Source organism: Schistocerca serialis, chromosome 8, assembly GCF_023864345.2.
Source record: "Schistocerca serialis cubense isolate TAMUIC-IGC-003099 chromosome 8, iqSchSeri2.2, whole genome shotgun sequence".
Classification (NCBI taxonomy): Eukaryota; Metazoa; Arthropoda; class Insecta; order Orthoptera; family Acrididae; genus Schistocerca; species Schistocerca serialis.
In genome coordinates, this window is record NC_064645.1 from 236,496,112 (window position 1) to 236,519,670 (window position 23,559).

Sequence of the window (23,559 nt, forward strand, 5' to 3'; positions counted from 1 at the left end):
TGTAATCTTATTTGTAAAAAAATCTTAAAACACACTCTTTACTGGCACACTATTTTCATTATTCCATATCGCGCACGTTTTGACTTGGCGGTGGTGTTAAAATAGATTAAATGAAAAATTTGATTTTTTGTTGCTTGTCTTTAATTGAGAGGTGAAGCACTGAATTAGACCTATTACAATTAGTTGTATCTTATTCTTTAAAGTTTTAGCTTTAAAACGACATATAAAATTCAATTTGATCTCTTAAGGGACGTCTATGGTAAGAAAAATGAAAAGTCCATTTTGAGGGATGAAAAATTTAATTTGCGTCAATAAACTACAACATTTCATAAAATTTGTTTAAAACAAACTTTACAACTTTGGCATATCGATTTTGCGATAGACAACCATTTTTTACAAATTCTTTCGGTACCTTGCTACTTTGTGATATCTGTTGTAGCACTCAGGCACATGAAGAGAAGGGTTGGACGGACAAGTTTCGCAAAAAAAAAGGGGAACCGTTTTCGCCCTCCTGGCTTAGAGCGATCACTGCAAAGGACACAGTCACCCAGTTTTTCGGTATCTATTCTTGCGATAGCATGGTACAGGCCGTCCATCCTGTGTAGGTCACCATGCTCGGAGCGTGGCCTCTTCCTCAATGGGTTGGTTGAGCCCTGACGTCGCCCACCAGCTCCTTGACGAGGGTCTTCCGAAACTGCAAGTGACTCTTTGGTGTGTCTCCTCTTTTCTTTGCTATGATAACATATAGCAAGAAAGCGTTGAGGATCCCCACCTGAAATTAGCCAGAACAATTACCCTTTTGTCAGTATGCGCTCCGTCCCGTGTCAATCCTCCAAGGCAGTCCCTAGATACAGTGCTGGGTGTGTGACGCGACAATCGGGCCACGTATACGGACTTCGCGTTTCGGTGCCAGTGATGGCTGTGTGTTGCTTAGGAGGAGGCCAGTTCAAAGCCTGCAACAAACCAGTCTGCGTGTTAAACAAACTGGTTAAATATACGGTCTTGGGCGTTAATTTCCTTTGAGCTTACACTTCGTGAATTGATGTTAATCAAGAATGCCTTTAAGACGAGAAAGATGCAATTATCAACACCTAACTGAATTTGAACGAGGTCATGTAATAGGGCTATGAGAAGCCGGATGTTTCTTCTGCGATATTGCAGAAAGACTTGGAAGGAACTTTGCGGCTTTACATGATTGCGGTGGTCACAAGAATGTACGGCTATGGACAGCTACATGGTACTACCGAGAGGGAAGACAATCGTGTTCGGCAAATGGTTGTGGCGCGTCGTAAAGTATCTGCAGCAGCAATTTGAGCAGCAGTTTGTACCACAGTGACACTACGAACTGTTACAAAAATATGTTATTTTTTCCTTTTAGGACAGCTCCGAGCGAGACGCCCTGCAACGTTCATTCTACTGACCAAAAACCACCGCCGTTTGCGACTTCAGTGGTGTCAAGCGAAAGCTCATTGGAAGGCAGGATGAGGCCTGTTGCGTTTTCTGACGAAAAATTTTTTTGTCTCGGTGCCAGTGATGGCTGTGTGTTGCTTAGGAGGAGGCCAGTTCAAAGCCTGCAACAAACCAGTCTGCGTGTTAAACAAACTGGAGCGAGAACTGGAGTTATGATATAAGGTGCTCCTCTTATGACAGCTGGAGCACATACCCGACTGCAAATTTTTACGTCAGTCCGATGATTCGACCTATCGTTCTGCCATTCATGGAAAGCATTCCATGGGGTGACATCTTGGGTTGTCGGGTTTTCTGCCGGATATCAGCGTCGTACTTGCACGATATTTCGGTCACGTAGCTCGTGGCCTTCATCAAGTGCGACCTGAGACTACTCCTCGAGTGAACCTGGTCCAGTATTTATGCCCATGGCCTTCCCCCTCCACCAACGGCTGCAGGCAGGAACACCTAGAACCGCAGCGGACGGAAAACGGAGCAGCAACGCTCTAGCAGGTCGCAGGGAATGGGCGCGGACCACAGAGGAAGCGCCTGCAGCCGTTGGTGGAGGGGGAAGGCCATAGGCATAAATACTGGACCAGGTCCACTCGAGTAGTCTCAGGTCGCACCTGATGAAGGCCACGAGCTACGTGACCGAAATATCGTGCAAGTACGACGCTGATATCCGGCAGGACACCCGACAACCCAAGATGTCATTAGATCGCCGGGAAAGCCTGAAGAGTTACATTCCATGGGGTATTTTCCAACAGGGTAATTCTCACCAACTTACGGCTGCCGTAACCCAACATGCTCCACGGAGTGTTGACTTGCTGTCTTGGCCTGCTCGGTCACCATTTCTGTCTCCAGTCGAGGGTAATTCTCACCAACTTACGGCTGCCGTAACCCAACATGCTCCACGGAGTGTTGACTTGCTGTCTTGTCCTGCTCGGTCACCATTTCTGTCTCCAGGCGAGCACGCGTGCGGCGTCATCGGACGACAACTCCAGCGTCATCCACAACCAACATTAACCGCCCCCTTACTGTCCGACCAAATGCAACAGCCATGCAATTTCATTCCACAAACTGACATCCGGCACCCGTGCGACACAATACATGCACGTTTGCATGCTTGCATTCAACATTCTGGCGGTTACACTGGTTATTCATGTACCAGCGTTACACATTTGCAGTGGCTTATGTCGCACTTAGATTAACCCGCGATTTGCAGCGTTAATCTCTTAAGTATGTTACCTAGACAAATGCATTTCCGGAACACCATTATTCTGCAAAAAATGATTCAAATGGGTCTAAGCACTATGAGACTTAACATGTGAGGTCATCAGTTCCCTAGACGTAGAACTAATTAAACCTAACTAACCTAAAGACATCACACACATCCATGCCCGAGGCAGGATTCGAACCTGCGACCGTAGCAGCAGTGCGGTTCCGGACTAAAGCGCCTAGAACTGCTCGGCCAGTGCATTATTCTGCATTACTTGTGTCTTGGTGCTGCGATTTTTTCCGTCAGTGTATGCATTTATTTCAGTCTTCAATTGACATACTTGTAGTACACATACGATCTCATCAAAAGTATATGGACAGCTATTAGTGGACGTTAATGTGGCGCACGGCCACTCTTCGCCATAATGAGGGGACACTTAAAAGAGTTTTCTTAATATCTGTGGAGAAATGGCAGCCCTTTCTTCCTCAAGAGCGGGAATCAGAGAAGTTGTTGGATGCTGGGTTCTGGAACGAAGTCGACTTTCCGTTGGGTTCAGATTGGAGCTATGGGCAGGCCAGTTCATGTCAGGAATATTATTGTCCTAATATCATTGGCTCACAGATGCAGCTTTACATCACGAGACATTGCCATACTGATAAAAACAAAGTTAAACTTCGAACTGTTTCTCTTATCGTATGAGTTCACAATGATGAAAATGTGATCCTATCCTTCCCGCATTTAGCGTTTTCTTGAGCTAAATAAGGGGACCACAAGCTAACCTCGAAAGAGATCACTCTACATTAACACCACCACCTCTGTACACTGTTGGCAATACATGTGATGGCAGACAAGGCTTTCCACGGATTTCCAAACCCTTCTCTCGGATTTCCACACTGTATAGCGTCATTCATCACCGCAAATCACTCGTTTCCAGTGACCCACTATCCATTGGCATCGCTCTTTACACCAGCTCAAGTGTCGCTTGACATTAATTACAGCAATGTGTGGCTTACAAGGAGCTGCTGGAACATTGTATCCCATTCTTTTTAACTCCCTACGCACAGTCAGTGCAATGGCTGGATCGCTGGTAGCACTTTGGACTCACGAGCTATTCCTTCCGCTAATTTCATGCGACTTTTTACAACCACCCATCGCAATACACGACGGGCCCATCTTTCAGAACATGAGGTGTGCCTGGTTTTGCTTTGGCTGTGGTCGTTTCCACTTTAATCACATCTAAACAATCGACTTGGGCATCTGTAGAAGGGCTGAAATGCCCTTGAGGGGTTTGTTACTCAGATGACATCCAACGACTCGTCCATGTTCTGGATCACTGAGTTCTTCTTACCGACCCATTGTGTCGTTTCTGCTCCTTTGCTCACAACACTTTTCTCTTCGCATTCTTTCATGCTAAAGTCCGTCTCTTGACATCTAGTGGTCCATTTCACATTATGTAGCGGAGTTCGGATACAGTGCGTTTTGATCAGATAGTGTGTAACTCCATCAATAAAACTATTTCATCGCCTATATTTTGGTAGCTGCAGCGTTCAAAAACACAGCCAATAAAAAGTTTGTGTTGACCTTGATGAAAAAAATCAGTGTTTGTTGGGGTATAACAGGAACGCATATGGAAATTTTTGATGCATTTTGTGCTCAATTCGCTGAACATAAAAGTTAATACTGCTTCTTCATGCCAGATGGGGTAACAAGCCACTTCTAAGATACCACTGGAACGAGTCTATGATGTCTTCACGGAGGAACGAACTGTCAGCAAACATATGACCACCACGTTCGCGGGATTTAACAACATGTGATTTTTTCCTGTGGGGACACTTGAAGAGCCAGGTCTATGAAACAAATGCACACACAAAATACAGGAACAGAAAGATGACATCAGTCGTGAAGTTGCCAAGCTGTGTATTAGTGTATTCACCATCTTCTATAAATGTACTTTTCATTATAAATAAATGGTAAATTCATTTCAGCTCTTCGTTTCTGTAATTTCACTGCATTCCCTGTATACTTAAACGGGCTACTTTTATCTGCACCACCCTGTGTTCCTCAAAAAATGTACTGTGTATAGATAAAGGTCCAAACAGTTTCGTTTTCCTTTGCGGTTTCTTCGGTGACTGATTTCTTTGGAAATATCTGTTGTATTTGCTTCTGTCAAACTGATCCTCGATATCGTTCTGCAAAGCCACCTCTCCATTAGTTTCCTAGCGATTGCTGTATAGTCTTCAACTGTGTTCGGAAGGCAAAACCATATAGGAACAATCTTTGGCTGATCGACTTGACAAAATTGTTTTTGCTGTTACTGTGCGTCATTCACCGAAGTGTGTACACGTGAGAGACGCTGCAGAAATGTCCTTAGAGTACCATCTTCTCGTTATCCACTTTCACAGCCGAGGTCGCTAGCTGATACTTCTGCTTCTACATCTACTCTCTGCGGATCACTGAAGAGCATGAACCGAGGGTACATCGCACTGTACCACATATTAATGCTCTTTACCGTTCAAGTCATGTATAGAGCTTGGGAAAAATGATTGCTTAAATGTCTCTGTCGCGCTGTACAGGTACTTAATGTGAAAATGTCTTCGCGATCGCTATGAGAGCAATTTAAAGGATGTCGTAATATATTACGAGATTCATCACTTCAGATTGTTTCTAAAGACGTTTGGAAGTAGCGTTTGCGTCTACGAGTATCTTCAAAGGCCTGCCAGTTCAGTTCTTTCAGCGACTCGGTGACACTGTCCCATGTGTCAAACATAGCTGTGACTATTCTTTCTGCCAGACTTTGTATACATTTAATGCCCCCTGTATGTCTTATTGCGTATGGGTCACACACGCTTGAGCAGTATTCGATGGGTCGCATGAGTTCTTGTAAGCAGTCTCCTGCCGTCTCCTTTGAAGCTGTCTGCATTTTTTTTTCTTTTTTACCCTTGTATTGCACCACTGAACCGCTATCTGTCACCAGCTTTGCCTGCGACTAACCCTACGTAATCGTTCTATTTCATATCCGTTCAAATTGTTACACCCAGGTATATGTGTGAGTTGACAGACTCGAAGTGTGACTCATTAATATTGTAGTCATAGGGTATTACGTTTCTTCACTTTTTTAAGAGCAAACTTTTAATTTCTGAACATTTAAATTGTGTTGTCGATCTTATCAAGATCCGAGTGAATATTTGTTCAGCTTTATTCAGAGAGTACTTCATTATAGATAACTGCTTCATCTGCGGAAAGTCTGAGGTTACCATTTACATTCGCTACAATGTCATTTATATAGAACATGGACAGCAGCTGCCCTAACATACTCCCCAGGGGCACACTTGAAGTTACTTCCACAGACTGAGTGAAATAAAAGCAGCCCAGAAAATATTTGCGGTAATTCTGACGCTGGATTGCCCCTTTCAATAAACATCAGTAGATGCTGGAAATGGTCACCAATGACGTCGATGCAGCGTTGTGTCCGATTTACCAAACTGTGAGACGCGCGTAGCGGCTTTGCCAGAGAGATGTCAGCAATAGCATTTTCGATATTCTGTAGTAGCTCTTCCAGTGCCTGAAGATTATTTTAGTTCACCTGAGCCTTCGGTTTGCCCCGCAGCTAAAAATCACAGGGAGTGAGATCAGGCGACCGAGGTGGCCAGGAGATTGCACTATCTCTCGTGATTGTTCTCTTCTCAATAAACCCCTCGTACACTCATGACAACTGAGTCTTGCTAAAACTACCCATACTGTCGTTCATTTTCTTGAGTTGATGGACATACGGATTAAACAGATTATGTCTTCCCCCTGTCTCCTCCCCTGGCACCCCTCTTTCTGTGCAGCATCTCCTCCCTACATGTCTCCAATAACGCGATGGTCTAACTCTGGCTCTTACGCAAGAAGTTATTCGGCTTTGCGTTGATTGCTGGAGTTGTTGGATATCCTCCTGAGGGATATCGTTTCAGATTGTGTTCAATTGACGTGTTAGATTGATAGATCGTCAAAATCCCGAGCTGGTTGGAGAGACCGGCGACCTTGCTGACCAAGGTAGAGTTTGGCAAGCACGGAGACAAGCAGTGTGGTCAGGCATTATCTTGCTGAAATGTAAGCCCAGGATGGCTTGTCATGAAGGGCAACAAACAGGGCATAGAAAGTCGTCGACGTACCGCTGTGCTGTAAGGGTGTCACAGATGAAAACGAAAGGGATGCCGCTATCAAACGAAATGGCACCCCTGACCATCACTTCTAGTTGTCGGGCCGTATGGCGGGCGACAGTTAGGTTGGTATTCCGCCTCTGTCTGGGGCGTTTCCAGGTATGTTTTCGCTGGTCATTGGGGCTCCATTTGAAGCAGGACTCACCGCCGACGACAGTTCTACAGGTCATTGAGATTCCAGGCCGAATCACCACTGCAGACGGGCTTGTTGATATACAAAGGTGATTCGTAGTCGGGGCGTTGTGAGCTCAGGTCCCTTTCTGTGCGCCGCCAGTTATGGTTCTTGTCCTCACTGAAGCACCAGTTGCACGTTGGATCGATGGTAATGATGAATCCGCTGCTCTGAGCGCCTCTCTGGCTACTCTCGGTCCTCTCGTTCATCTTCTCTCAGGATTGCCCGCTTCATTCTTGTCGCTGTGTTCGGCCATTGTTCACCCATTCCTGCCATCGTCGAATATTGGCATCGCTCCTCTTCAAATGTCGAGCGATTCACCGATTACTCCAACCGGCTCCTTTGAGCTCAACTACACGTCCTCTCTTAAACGCTGACATCTGCGTATATTGTGCACACGCCTGTACGCGAGGCATAGTTACTGCCCAACTGAGCACACGGTAGGAAATTCGCAAAGATTTATTCCGTGGTATCGACGTGTCCCCTGTTTAGTAATCTTGCCAGATGCGCGGTAAAATTGCGTTGCAGTGTCACACATTCATCCAACGGCCCCCAAAGCTTACAATTTACCATTTGCTGTCGATACCTGTATAAATATCAATTTGTGACCAGTTTGCGCAACTCCTTTGAGGTTACATAAATACGCGAAGAGTTCTTCACCGAGTTCGCCCACCTTTCTGCCGTGCATATTGATAAACTGCATATTAATTTTTATTTTTTTGTTTCAGGTGAGTACATTGGACTCTTCGACTGAAGAATTTAAGAAGCCACCCCTGTAAGTAAACGGATATGGGTTTTGATATTCATGACCGAATAGGGTTTATGAATAAATAATTTACAGATTACAGTTTATTTTCGCGGTTTGATTTATTGCTGTGTTTGTTTCCAAAGAAAGCTAGTAGCATTAAAGCTCGGAGATATGTTGAGCAATTGCAGCCCCGCATATGTCGCATAGGAATACACAAATTTCACCAAACAGTAGCTGTTACTCGTTCAACAAAGACGAAACTGAAGGCAATCAGCATTCCAGCAGTATTCCACTACTACGAATATCGGTAATTAATAACGTAAGCGGTTAAGTAGATCAAATTTTTGTAGTATGTTACCTTATGGAAATGACTGGAGAATGCATACATGATTATACATGACTGCACACGTAACCATTCATCAGTGTACAATTATAACTTCGCAGGTAATAATACTTAATCCTGCTGCTACACTCATTCCGTACTCACCAGAAACGTCAGTATACACCGGTCTCATTTCATTCATCTTTCATAATACTGCTTGACTCAAACCAGATTATCTCCATTGCAGATATTCTTTGTTCAACTGTGTGTCCCTTCGTATACCGATTTGAAGTAAAAGTGAGGCTACTTAGAGCACAGGTTATTCGTCTTTTTATGTGTGTATCGTAGTCTTTATGCTTGCCACGTAAGTACCCGAATAACTTTCCCTTATCCCAGAAACTGTTCAGTTGGCGAGAATACTAGTTTTTCTTCCTGAATCACTGAGATAGTGGAAATACCTTGGATCTGCTCACCATTTTCACGCTGGAGACTTCTTGAATGCTAGAGCGTATTTGGGACAGTGGTTATCAAAATGAAGAACGGGAGAGCGGTAAATAGATTGGGGAAATTTATTTATTTAATTTATTTATTTGCTGCCATTTACAAATGACCTACTACCTTGTTGCTAAGACAGGTCGTACTTTTACAGTACGAAATTCTACGTGTACAGAATGTGATTCTTATTTGTTATTTCTTATTTTTAATAAGGATTAATAACATTTCAGCTTTAAAAGCTGTAAAGTAATTAGTAAAAAGTAATTAAGAAGTAATTAAAAGTAATTAAGATACGAAAATCTTAAAATTAGCGATTTATGTATGGAAGACAGGATTTGTGAAGACAGAGAAGAGGTTATGACGTGTTATAACTTTAAGACATATTACAAATTCGGAAACATTTTTCTAAAGTAAACAAGATTTTTGCATTTAAGATGGGTAGATAAAAGGTAATAAACATTTATGAAATTAACAAAGTTTTGGGAAATCGTATTGTAAACCATAACCAATTTTTAGGAAGAATAGAAACAGAAGATACAAAAGATAGTAGTGGAAGAATGTCCCTTCAACAAGTGTATATGACAGTGAGTGTCTTGGAATTGTCCTTCAAGCCACCGACCGTCGATCACAGTCTTCATCTAAATCTAACATTTATTCTGGATTTTCTAATAACTAAAGCTTATCCTCTAAATTTTCTTTCTTTAGGCTCTTGTGTAGTTTATTTAGGGTATTTCTTTATTTTCATTTACGGTCGTGTCGGGATCAGTGCCATCACCTGATTCCATGTCGGAATCATTGCTGTTTTCCATCCTGTGGATTCCTTCCTGCCTTTGCATATAGGCTCATTTTCTTGCTCGGACATACTCTCTATAGGTCACTTTGTATATATCGTCACTGTATGTGTAACATGGTCCATTGGTCTTAGTCTCTGAGCGTTGCGTGTGTGGTGGCTTAAATATTATTGAGGTTTAAGTGTATTGTATGTCTCATGTTGGTATATCGTCCGCAGAAAAAAAAAACGGTGTCTTCTGGAGAGCCTTCTTTCCCACATGTGCATGTTGGTGTCTGCCTCTGACTCATTAAGTGCGTGGGATAAGGGCCATGTCCTGTTAAGAATTGGATCGTACTGCGGCTGGGATCGATAAGTTCGAATTTTAGTCTCTCCCTTACATCGGGAAAGAACTGGTGTAGCCTGCGATCCTTATCACGTGTGTCCCAGGTATCCATCTCCCAATTTTTTTAATTGGCGTTTCGTGTCAGTTCGTACTCCAGTGATCTTTCTAACCTGGATCGTACCTTCCCACATTAAGCCAGTACATAGCCGCTGCTCTATATCTTATAGTAATATCTAATGGCTAGATTTGGAGCACCACACGGAGTGACTCCACTGAGATGTTGCCGAAAGCTCCCGATAGTCTAAGTAAGCCGCTCTTCTGTCCTCTTCTGATGAGGGTCCGGTTTATTGATAGGTCTAACCCTTGAGCCCATGTGCTGGCGGCGAAGAGAGCACAATGGTATGTCCATGTAGCTGACAAGGGGAGTTTAAATTGTTCTGAATTTAGTCTTGTCAGTTTGTATAGTATTTTTTCTGCTTTGTTTGTGACAGTGTGCATGTTTTCACGCAAATTTTGCTTTTCGTCTATGCGTACCCCATGATAGCGTGTGGTGACTGCTCATTTAATGTCTATGTCCCTATTTTAACACTAGGGATTTTCTGGAGAGACCCTATCAGTAAAATTTGTGGTGTTTTGCTGTCAGCTATCTTGAATCTGTTGTTGTGACACCACTGTGTTATTGTTTTGAGTGTTCCATTTGCTCTTTCTTCTAGCTGGAACCTATTGTTAGCAGATACTACGACCTAAAGGACGTCTGCGTATGTGACAACTCTGTCTGTCGTTATTGTTCCCTCCAGTAGTTGCAGGAGGGGTTCACTAGTGATGTCCCAGAAGATGGGGCACAGATCGACCCTTGGGAGCAGACTTTTGTAATTCGTTTGATTAGTTTTCGGCCGTCCATCTGCCATTCGTCCACTCTGTTCTTACAGTAGTCTAATAGACTGTTTTATAGTGCGATCATACATAGCCCTGGTGTCGTTGATAAATTGTAACGCTTGGGTGATGGCATCGTCAATCGACTTTTCCTCTCTGAAGCCGTGTCGGCTTAGGCTATGGAAAGTTCTGTGCGCCTGTAAAGGCCTGCATAGGAGCTTTTGCTGAACCTTGGAAAGTGTATTTATAAGACATACAGGTCTAATGACTTGCGATCTGACGGATCCCTGCCAGCTGCCTTCTTTATTACGACTGCCTTGGAGACCTTCCAAACTGTAGGCACACGACCCAGCCGCAGAGCTGCAGAATTGTAAGGTATGGGGTGATCTGCGGTGTTATCTCTTTTAATACTTCTGTATGAATTCCGTCTGGTCCAGGTGCTTTATTGTTTTTGAGCTCTGAGATCGGTATCGCCACTTCAGCTTGAGCAAAAGGGCAGGTTACTGTGGCAGTATTGGATAATGAGTTGAGTTTCTCTCGCAGTGTTGCCTTTTTGGTGCGTGTCAGTGTTGGCAATGGCATCAGGTAGAAGCGTGTGCTGCAGGAATTGTGCTGCTTGTCTCCATCCCTTTGTCATCACGCCGTCATCCTGTCTTAGCGTTCCCAGAACTAGAGGGATCTTTATTTTTTTAGTAGTTATTTTGTATGGTTCCCACTATATGTTTATCTCTGCCTGCAATGATTTATGTCTGTCCCAGTGTTGCTTACGTATTTTGAACAATTCTTTTTTATATTGTTCTTTTAGGAACCTTTATGCTTCCAGTCTTCTTTGTCTATCGCTGTCTGCTGTTGACCGTTGGTATCATCGTCTCGCTTTTCGGGTTTCTTGTTTTAGTCTAGTCAGTTTATTTGTCCTTGGAAATTGTGTGCGTTTTGTTTCTGTGTTTTTGGTATGGATGTATTTTGTGCTTTCGTGATGATATCGATAAACATGTGTATCTTGACGTCAATGCTTCCGTCGATGGTTTCAAGATTTCAGTCTTGCGCAAGTCCTCTCAGTCTCTTCCAGTCAGCTTTATGCAACAGTAACTGTCGGGTGTGTATTGTGTTGTTTTGTCTTGTTAGCCTGAAAGAGATCGCTTTGTGGTCACTGACAATAATGTAGTAGTGTACTTTCCAGTCCATTATGCTTTCTCTGGCAGCGTTATTTACGAGTATGATGTATATACTACTTTTCGATCCGTCATGCCCACTGTGTGTCGGTATGTTCTCTTCTACCTTAACTACGTGTAGTTGCGTTTCCTGCAGACGTCGTTTATTATGCGTCCTCTGTCGTCTTGTTGGAATTGCGCAGGGTGGACCTGGCATTTATGTCCGAGCATATGAGAACCTTCTTACTTTGTCCGTATTAGGCTATTAGCTTTATATAATTTGCATAGGGCAGTATGGAATGACTCTATTGGACATATAGTGAAGCAATTATCCATATATCTCCTTGGTATGAAAATTTCATTGTTACCAAGTGTTCATTATATAATTCGATTATTTTGACAATATTTATTTCTTTATTTAGTATGGAAACTGCTGCATTGCTGTCCTGACTACCGGTTATTGTTATCACATTTGTCGGAAAGCATGTCAGTTTGCCTTGGTCGTGTAGGGCTCTTGTAGACACACTATATGTATGTTTAGGTCTTTAACGATTTTGGTGAGTTCATCACTACCTTGCATGCTCCTCATTGCAATCAGCTGAAGAATGTTCATCAGTGATGCTATGGGTGTTTATCGTGCCTGTAGCATTTGCTACCAGTTTGAGCATGTTATGTTAACTGGGGACCTAGAAACGACGGAGAGGTTCCGTCCCCGCCACAGCCGCAGTGGTCCACAACCCCACTACGACTACCGCAGTCCACTTCACCCCTCCGCCGCCCCACACGGAACACGAGCAACCCCCCCCCCCCCCCCCCCCCCCAATGGTGGTGTACGCGTACGTGGTGAATTTGTTTGCGCACCAATCGCCCCAATCTCCGACATAGTGTAGCTGAGGCGGAATAAGGGGAACCAGCCCGCATTCGCCGAAGCAGATGGAAAACCGCCTAAAAACCATCCACAGACTAGCCGGCTCACCTGACCTCGACACAAATCCGCCGGGCGGATTCGTGCCGGGGACCGGCGCTCCTTCCCGCGCGGAAAGCCGTGCGTTAGACCGCACGGCCAATCGGGCGGGCACAGTTTGAGCATGGTCGAAGTTTATCCGTCCGTGTGGCCTGACAAGGTCGATATACATCTTATCCATGTCAAATGGTTCTTCTCCTCTTATACATACTTGTATCATTAAGTCTAACGACTGATCAGGGTCTGTTGGTATGCTTTCCGTCTTAAGTGTGATTCTATTTGTTGGCTCTGTAGTCGGGAAACACAGTCACCCTTGGATGCAGTTGCCTAAGCAACATCCTTTGAGCTGTTTGTAAAATTTCCTTTCTTTCTTTCTAATCTACCCAGTTTAATGTTAAGTTCTAAGTCACTACAATTAAAGACATTGTTGGTTGCGATGGGCGCTGTTTTTGTGGTACTAGATGCCATGGGGCTGGTGCCGGGTGAGAGCATCTCTGGGACAGAGGTGGTTGTTTCTGCAATGGCGCCGTTGGTGGTGGGTGCGCTGGACCTCATGTCGGCACCCTGGGACGAAGATGTGGCGTCGAGTGGTGTGCTGAAGTTGACGTTCTGTGGCGTGTGTTATGTATCTTGGTGTTGTACTACCTTGACTACGTCACACGCATTAACCACACCTTTTGTCACACGCAAAGTTTTAAAAATACTATAGAAGACTCTTTTTGTGTGGTTTTACTGGTGTTGCAATACCAACTGTTACACCGGAGGCAGGTTTCTTCGGATTCGGTTTGTTGTCGTAATTTTGAGAATTGAATGTTAGTGCGGGTTTATTGCTTTGCTCTTTGGTGACATTGTTGGATTGTTTACTGCCAGGTTGACCTACCGGGGATGTACCGGTTACTGTTGCGGTGGTTCCATCTGTTGGTGTGTTTAATAGGTATCAATTGGACACCAGTATTCATCATCATTTTCATTGTCATTATCTGTGTTTTCATAATACGTTGTCTGTTGTGTATTTGCAGTCTCCAGTTGTGATTTTGGGGTCAGTAGGGTTTCATGCGTGAGTGTTTTTACCAGGTGTAGAGGTATGAAACCGGAATTTGGTTGCAGTAATTACACGTCTGTTGTTTGAAACTGATAAACAATATTTTATTCAAAATAATCTCCATTGCTATATATACATATACCCCACCTCTCCCGCAGGCTATACAGATGATCATCTGACGGAGCCAAGTCCAGAGAATAAGCTGCATGCCCTTGTATTTCCCGACTGAACGTCTTGATCGTTTCCCTGACCCGTTTTGCTGTGTGTAATGGGGCGTTATCATGGAACAATATGACTTTGTATAGCCTTTTTCCATACTCTGGTCGTTTTTCACGTAATGGTCCATTTAAATCGATCATTTGCTGTTGGCACGCGATCAGTGTTAACGGTTTCACTAGGTTTTAGCAGGTCATACAGGATGACACCCTTCCTACCTAACGCAAAGCATTGTCTTCTTTCCAAAGCGATTTTGTCTTGTAGTGGATGTCAATGGTTTGCCTAGATTCACCCATGATCTACGACACTTAGGATCCATTTTTCATCACCTATCACTATGAGACGGAGCAACGACTTTCTTTTGTATATGGGGAGCAGCATTTTACAAGTGGTCTTTCGAGTTGCTTGCTGTCTTTCATTCAGTTCATGCGGAACCCATTTTTTCACTTTCTGCACCTTTCCCATAGCTTTCAACCGAAGAGAAACGGCTTTCTGCGTCACATTCATTTGTTTCGCGAGTTCCTGTCGAGTTTGAGTATTATCTTCGTCCGAACTTTTTTGGCGGTTTCCTGCGCTCGTCGTTTCTCACGTCGAAATCACCACTTTTGAATTTTTTGAATCACTCGAAACACTGTTTTCCCAAGAGCATGTTCGCCGAAAGCTTTGAGAGGCATTCGATGCATTTTTCTTCAAATGATAACAGAAAACCAGTGCTGTTCGCAAGTCGTAGTTTGTAGGCACAAAACTCGACATGTTTACAGGTTTGAAACAGATACCGATCAGTGGAACTTGGGTTGCCGTTTGTTGACATTCGTCGTCAGCCGTTACAGGAAGCAGATGGCGCTGCAGACGCGGTTTCACGGGCCCTACGCTGACGGCTAGCAGCATCTTTTCTCCCTTTTCTACCGTCTCTTTCTCGCCAGTATTGTTGTTGTTGCATTTGGTTGGTTTAAATGTCTCTGACCACTATGGGACTTAACTTCTGAGGTCATCAGTCCCATAGAATTTAGAACTACTTGAACCTAACCAACCCAAGGACGTCACACATATCCATGCTCGAGGCGGGATTCGAACCTGCGACCGTATCGGTCGCGCGGTTCCAGACTGTAGCGCCTAGAACCACTCGGCCACTTCGGTCGGCTTGCATTTGGTCACAGTACTTGTTGGTATTGTGCCCGGGATCAGTAGTCTGCCTGATACAAAAGCCACAGGCTGTATGTAGCACTCATATTTACTCCCTCTATTACTTGATGTTTCTATTTGTATTTGGGTTTCGATAATTTTGTCTCTTGTATGTTGTCTTGCGTTGGGTCTAGTATTTGGATTGCCTATTCTCAAGGCTGTTGTTGATGCGGCGGTATGGTTTTCCCCGGTATCTGAGTGTTTTGGAACATTCATTAACTCGTCCTCTAATTCGTCTATTCTTTCGATTAACGAAGTTTAAAAGTTAATCCAGTAGAACATCTGTTAGTGTTGCTACCTCATTATGTATCGATTCATTTAAGATCATGTTCTCAATATACTCCACTGCATATGTGTATAACTCTCCGCTACTGTTGTTGTATGTGATAGAGAAATTCAATAGCTGACTTAAATCTTAAAAGAAACGGCAATTTATCTCAGGTTTGTTTTTTTATTGTCTCGAACACTGTGAGCCGTCCATCAAAAGATGAATGATTCAAATCAAGTATATTGTCTTCAGAATGACCTCCAGCGAATGTGGCATGTTTTGCGTATCGGCTTGTGAAATAAGATCTGTCACAAGACTGTTTTCTCTGACATCTGTGTGGGGCTGCCTATTCTGTTCATGGGTTGGTTGTCGAAGATCGTTCCCATAAACAAAGATTTTGGCACTAATTATTGACTTAATCATTGTGAAAGAAAAGAACAGGTATGAAAGGAATTTCGTCTTCCACATGATTTGTACATTCTGCAAGTCACATCTCCTTATGCATCGAAATATCTCCCAAATGGTATAACAAAAAAATAGAGTCAAACTTCGACCTATCGTAGAAAGTCTCGTGAGTAGCAAATTGATGCTAAGAAACAATGTCATAAAGTATCTTGAGGAACAAGTTGAGGGCGGAAACTCATGTGGGAAAGTGTCTTGAGGCACACACAGTATAGAAAACGATATCCGAAAAGGTCATCCAACTGCGCTAAAAAGCAGGGAAGCTGTAGCGGCCAACGCTTCCAGCTTGGTCACGCCCTTCGCTGCAAGTAGGACTACGTACACTGATGGATCACAAGCGAAACCTTTGTTTCAAGAGCATCCATGTCTGTCGCAACACTACTAGTGGTCCATCGGTGCAGATGTTTCGTGGCGGAGACATGACCTTAAGGTATATAGAAAAGGGAGATGGTCGAGCAACTGGTATTATCCCATGTAACTTGGACGCTGTGTAGCGTCGTTGATTGACGTTTTCAGACAAGGGTGCTTATCCTCAGTTTGTTCCTCGAGATACTTTCTGATATCCTGCTCTATCAGCGTATCCCTTTCAACGTAGTGATTAAGGCAAGGGATTGATATACTTGAGGACGATGGTTCAAAAATGTCTGGCCATCTACAAATACGTTTTCTGCGATTAAGGTGGATGCAGGGATGAGTCCTTTGAAAGGGCGCAGTGATTGGACTTCACTTCCCTACCCTACCGAAATTTATGCTCCAGTGAGGTCGTCGTCAACGTAAATCCTCATCTTGTGGGGGTGAACTACTAAGTTTCAACTAGTCTACTAACTTTTTATATTAATGGATAACTTCTGTTAACATATCTACCCGTTTATATTGCTAAACGACTAAAACGGTGCTAGAGCCCAGTTGAAAATTGCCTATCTAACAGCTTCCACGGGTAACAAAAAATTGTCCTGTAGTATTTCGTGTGGTTATTGGTGGAATTAAACATTTAAAATACTATCGTAGACTACTCATTTAGAGGCATAATCTTACATTGAAGGTTTAACGCAGTAAGAATAATGTTATAGTTCGAAACTTTTTGTCTGTGGTGAGACAACGTAACTCACAGAACGCAAATTACCCAGAATATGTTCATCCAGTATTTGAGAATGAGAGCACGCTGTGACTTGCAACAAACTTTACACGTAATTTGAAAGATTTTGGAAACTTTTACTTCGGTAGTATCTATATTTCGAACTCATTATGCAGGCAGTGTCCACATATATCACGGAATGTACCTGCAAAATTATATCATCATATGACATGCAGTTCAGGAGATGCGAGGTCATAAACATTTACGTGCGAGAGAAACTAGCTTTTCTTAAAAAGCGGCTGTTTCACACAAGGGAACTGGATTGTTTAAAGCATCAGGGTTGAAGACTGTCGGTAGTGTGAATAAAGCGTTATATCTTCGCTGCAAAAACAGAAGGGGCGAACAAAAAGCTTTCCTCTGAGTGCGTTTCTGTATCATGTATGCAAGGAAGAGCGACTACGATGCGGACGTATAAGCACCGACCTGTAGGCTAAGGACTAGTGTGACAGTCATGTCTTTCCGTCGTGGGTGCGGTAAATGCGGAAACGTGGGCTATGGCGATGCTGTTACCAAATCCGTCCAAACAACATCAACGTGCTGTTATTCGTTTCTTGGCTGCCGAATTACAAACACTGGTAGACATCCATCGGAGAACGAAGGATGTGTACGGGGCCTGTCGTAAGCAGTTATTGTGGAATGGTGCGAGAAGGGGCGTTGCTGCTTCATCGTAACGTACGTCCCCATATCGCAATTGTTGTAACGCAGAAGTTACGCCAAATCAAGTGGTGTGCAGTCAAGCAGCAGCTCTATAATCTCGGTCTCCTACCGTGCGATTCTCATGCCTACTGTTCATTGAAGAAGGCCTTGAAGGCTGGACAATTCCTGACCAACGAGGATGTGCGAAAGGCAATTGCGGACTTTGCACAGCAAGACACGGTGTTTTACCAAACGGGTACTTCGGACCTGGTCCGTCGGTGGGATGATTGGCTCAGTGTTCACGACGATTCCGCCTAGTGGCATACCGATTCTGGACTGTACGGCCTTCGAACGGAGACTTGATTTATCGATCTCCGCTTAATTACTGGCCATTAAGATTGCTACACCAAGAAGAAATGCAGATGATAAACAGGTATTCATTGGACAAATATATTATACGAGAACTGACATGTGATTACATTTTCACGCAGTTTGGGTGCATAGATCCTGAGAAATCAGTACCCACAACAACCACCTCTGGCCGTAATTACGGCCTTGATACGCCTGGGCACTGAGTCAAACAGAGGTTGGATGGCGTGTACAGGCACAGTTGCCCATGCAGCTTCAACACGATACCACAGTTCACCAAGAGTAGTGACTGGCGTATTGTGACGAGACAGTTGCTCGGCCACTATTAACCGGATCTTTTCAATTTGTGAGAGATCTGGAGAACGTGGTTGTCAGGGCAGCAATCGAATATTTTCTGTATCCAGAAAGACCCGTACAGGACCTGCAACATGCGGTCGTGCATTATCCTGCAGAAATGTAGAGTTTCGCAGGGATCGAATGAAGGGTAGAGCCACGGTTCGTAACACATCTGAAATGTAACGTCCACTGATCAAAGTGCCGTCAATGCGAACAAGAGGTGACCGAGAAGTGTAACCAATGGCACCCCATACCATAATGCCGGGTGATGCGGCAGTATGGCGATGACGAATACACGCTTCCAATGTGCGTTCACCGCGATGTCGCCAAACACGGATGCGACCATCATGATGCTGTAAACAGAACCTGGATTGATCCGAAAAATGACGTTTTGCCATCCGTGCACCCAGGTTCGTCGTTGAATACACCATCGCAGGCGCTCCTGTCTGTGATGCAGCGTCAAGGGTAACCGCAGCCATGGTCTCCGAGCTAATAGTCCATGCTGCTGCAAACGTCGTCGAACTGTTCGTGTAGATGGTGTAAGAAATCTAGCAGCCCGACTCTGAACTGCTTCCATGTCTTCTTTCAATCCGATCTGGTACCTCGCACCAGCATCCTACGTGCGGCCTCCTTTACAGGTGAACCATTCTTTCCTAAAATTGTCCCAATAAACCCGAGTCGACCATTCGCCTTCCCTACCACAGTTCTCATATGCTCGTTCTACCTCATGTCGCTTTGCAACGTTACGCTCAGATATTTAAACGACTTCTCTGGGTCAAGCAGGACACTAGTAATACTGTACCCGAACATTACAGATTTGATCTTCCTACTCATCCGCATTAACTTACATTTATCCACACTTGGGGCTACCTGCAGTTCATCTCACCAACTGGATATTTTGTCAAAGTTGTCTTGTATCTTCCTACAGTCACTAAACTTCAAATATTAGTGTACACCCCGGCACCATCAGCAAACAAGCACAGACTGCTGCCCACGCTGTCAGCCAAACCACTTATGTACATACAGAACAACAGCGGTTCTATCACACTTCCCTGGGTCACTTCTTGTACCTGATGAATACTTGCCGTCGAGGACAACATAATGAGTTTTATTACTTAAGAAGTCTTCGAGCCACACACATATCTGTGAACTTATTCCATGCGCTGGTACCTTCGTTATTTATTTAATCGACTCAGGGATCGAGACGTGGCTGCACGATCCGTTACAGCCATGCGGATAAGATGCCTGTCATCTCGACTGCTAGTGATACGAGGCCGTTGGGATCCAGCACGGCGTTCCGTATTACCCTCCTGAACCCACCGATTCCATATTCTGCTAACAGTCATTGGATCTCGACCAGCCCGCATCTCGTGGTCGTGCGGTAGCGTTCTCGCTTCCCACGCCCGGGTTCCCGGGTTCGATTCCCGGCGGGGTTAGGGATTTTCTCTGCCTCGTGATGGCTGGGTGTTGTGTGATGTCCTTAGGTTAGTTAGGTTTAAGTAGTTCTAAGTTCTAGGGGACTGATGACCATTGATGTTAAGTCCCATAGTGCTCAGAGCCATTTGAACCATCTCGACCAACGCGAGCAGAAATGTCGCGATACGATAAATCGCAATCGCGACAGGCTACAATCCGACCTTTATCGAAGTCGGAAACGTGATGGTACGCATTTATCCTTCTTACTCGAGACATCACAACAACGTTTCACCAGGCAACTGCTGTTTGTGTATGAGAAATCGGTAGGAAAGTTTCCTCATGTCAGCACGTTGTAGGTGTCGCCATCCGCGCCAACCTTGTGTGAATGCTCTGAAAAACTAATCATTTGCATATCACAGCATCTTCGTCCTGTCGATTAAATTTCGCGTCTGTAGAACGTCATCTTCTTGGTGTAGCAATTTTAATGGCCAGTAGTGTATATCAAAATCAAATAGGGGTACTACCTTAGTTACATCAGGGGGAGGAATAAATAAGGTGAATTTGAGGAGGTGATCGAATGCGAATTGAGCGTTGGCTGGATGTATGACGCACGGCGCGGAGGAACCGGAACTAGCGCAGAGCCGGCCGTCCAGCTCGGTCCGTGCCGGGCGGCGAGTGTGTTCGCGTGTCACGTCACGCGCCGTGTCACGTCACGCCGTGGCGCGGCGCGCTGGCTCGGTCCCCTCGTTTCCGGCCGCCGCGACGCTCAGGGACGGCCGCCGAGTTATTAAGCGACCCTCACCTCGAGCTGCGGCCGACGCAGTCGGCAGTGACCGCTCGCTGACTGCGACAACCAGCGAGGTCACCTACACCGCCAGCATAAAGGGGATAACGCTACATCACGGTGGGGAGTTTTGATCTTACAGTGGGCTTCTAGATACAGGAATCGCAACTGAAATTGCATCTCCGTGAATAGCGAAATTTTACTTAATGCGCTTATACATAATAGTAGTAACAGTACATAATTAAACTACACTGGAGAGCCATAGAAACTGGTATACTCGCCTAATATTCGTGTAGGGCCTCCACGAGCACGGAGAAGTGCGGCAATACGACGTGGCATGGAGTCGACTGATGTCTGAAGAAGTGCTGGAGGGAACTGACAGCATGAATCCTGCAGGGCTGTACATAAATCCGTAAGAGTTCTAGGTGATGGAGATGTCTTCTCACATTCGGGAGGACGACGGTTCAATCCCGCGTCCGGCCATCCTGCTTTAGGTTTTCCGTGATTTCCCTAAATCGCTCCAGGCAAATGCCGGGACGGTTCCTTTGAAAGGGCACGGCCGAATTCCTTCCCCGTCGTTCCCTAATCCAATGAGACCGATGACCTCGCTGTTTGGTCTCATCCTCCAAATAATCCAATCCAAAATGTCTTCTCAACACCATGTTGCAAGGCATCCCAGATATGCTCAACACTATTCATGTCTGCGGAGTTTGGTGGCCAGCGGAAGTGTCTAAACTCAGAAGAGTGTTCCTGGAGTCACTCTGTAGAAATTCTGGACGTGTGGGTTGTCGCATTGCTCTGTTGGAATTGCCGAAGTCCGTTGGAATGGACATGAATGGATGCAGGTGATGAGACAGGGTGCTTCCGTACGTGTCACCTGTCAGAGTCGTATCTAGACGTATCAGGGGTCCCAGATCACTCCAACTGCACTCGCCCCACACCATTACAGAGCCTCCACCAGCTTGAACAGTCCACTGCTGACATGCGGGGTCCATCGATTGGAGAGGTTGTCTCCATACCCACACACGTCCTTCCTCTGGATACAATCTGAAACGAGACTTGTCCGACAAGGCAACATGTTTCCAGTCATCAACAGTCCAATGTCGGTGTTGACGAGCCCAGGCGAGGCGTAAAGCTTTGTGTCGTGCAGTTGTCAAGTTCACACGAGTGGGCCTTCGGCTCTGAAAGCTCATATCGATGATGTTCGGTTGAATAGTTCACACGCTGACACTTTTGATGGCCCAGCATTGAAACCTAAAGCAATTTGCGGAAGATTTGCACTCCTGTCACGCTGAACAATTCTCTTCAGTCGTCGTTTATCCCGTTCTTGCAGGATCTTTTCCCGGTTGCAGCGATGTCGGAGATTTGATGTTTTACCGGATTCCTGATGTTCACGATAGCCTCGTGAAACGGACGTACGGGAAAATCTTCAGTCCATCGCTACCTCGGAGATGCTGTGTCCGATCGCTCTAGCGCCGACTATAACACCACGTTCAAACTGATTTAAACCTTGATAACCTGCCATTGTAGCAACAGTAACCGATCTAAAATCCTGATAACCTGCCATTGTAGCAGTAGGAACCGATCTAACTACTGCGCCAGACACTTGTTGTCTTATATATGCGTTACCGACCTCAGCGCCGTATTCTGCCTGTATACATATCTCTGTATTTGAATGCACGTGCCCATAACTATTCCTGTAGTGGTTCGGTGTTCATAATAGTAGGAACAATACATAATGAAGCTAGCTGTATCCGACATGCTTTGCAATGCTTCTTTTCTTTTTAAGTAGGAATACATATTGAAACCAGGTACAAAACAATGATTTTTTGTATCTTAAATTGAATTTGAAAAGTTTTATTCATGTGCTTTGGAATATACAATATTTTTTGTCTTTGTGTACTCTGTAAAAATAAAGTTTTTTGGTGACCCCTCCTTTGCATGCTACATCTACACTACCAGAAAAAAGATTAGTACACCCTTTTAGACGTTTCCGATTCACTAAAGATTTATTGCTGCAAGACTGCGTATGGAATACATGAAATGATTACACCTACAGATGATAGCCAAACGGTTCTGAAGTACCAGGTGTCGACGTATTCCACAAAACCCATGTGAGTACGTTGTGCAGCCTCCACAGGCGACAGTATAGACGCTGTTCTGACATCCAATCGATCGTACGGATACCGAAAACTGTCCTGGTATACGTTATGCCACGCCTGCCCGACCTTTTCACGTAGTTCTGTAAGGGTGCACATAGAAAGAAAGGGGGATACCTGTGCAGGTGGCGGGGGTGGTGGGCAGCGCGAGGCGGTTCCAGCCAGCGCAGGAAATATCCCTTTGTTATCTAAACGAGGCGACTCAGTCGCAGCCGCGTGGCGGCGACAACCGGCGCGGGGCAGTCCCACGCCTGCCGGCGGGACGCAATGGAGGCATTCTTTGCTCGCAAGTTGGCAGCAGAGCTGTGCTGACAGAATCGAGGCTCACCCCTGTAGTCTTTCTTAAGGGGGTAGGAAGTCAAACGGGCCGACTTGGAGCAGGATACGCACCACACGACATTTTAAATCCCACTGTCTATACTTTTACAAATAAATTCATAAAACTTTGTCAGTATGATCAGGAATGATTCAGGATTCACACTCATAGCAGTGGAAGTTCACAAAAAATATCAAAATAAATTTTTGTTCTATGTGAAATTTCACCACTTTTTCACATACTGTTAGCTGCATTTGTTGCTATACGTACACTTTACTTCATAAGTAGGAGAGATTCTTCGATGAATTTTGTACAGCATACAAACCATACTTGCCGGTGTATGGAACTCTAGAATTTTTCAAATCTATTAAAAACTGTGTAAAAATTGAGATAATTAACTATAACATTTGAGTTTTTTCTAAACACGAAGTTTAAAATGTGACAGCTCATTCATTTTTTCATAAATTAAATAAATTCTAGAGTTTCATACACCTATAAGTATGGTCTGTATGCGTGCAAAATTCATCGAAG

General features: G+C 44.6%; 1 long non-coding RNA gene across 1 annotated transcript in view; it reads left to right on the forward strand.

The window, feature by feature from the left end:
- The window catches only part of LOC126416394 (uncharacterized), a 601,622-nt gene that overhangs the window by 523,617 nt on the left and 54,446 nt on the right, over positions 1-23,559 (forward strand). Inside the window, exon 3 of the long non-coding RNA XR_007575453.1 lies at positions 7,768-7,814. This is a non-coding gene — a long non-coding RNA (uncharacterized LOC126416394). The remainder of the gene's footprint in view (positions 1-7,767; positions 7,815-23,559) is intronic.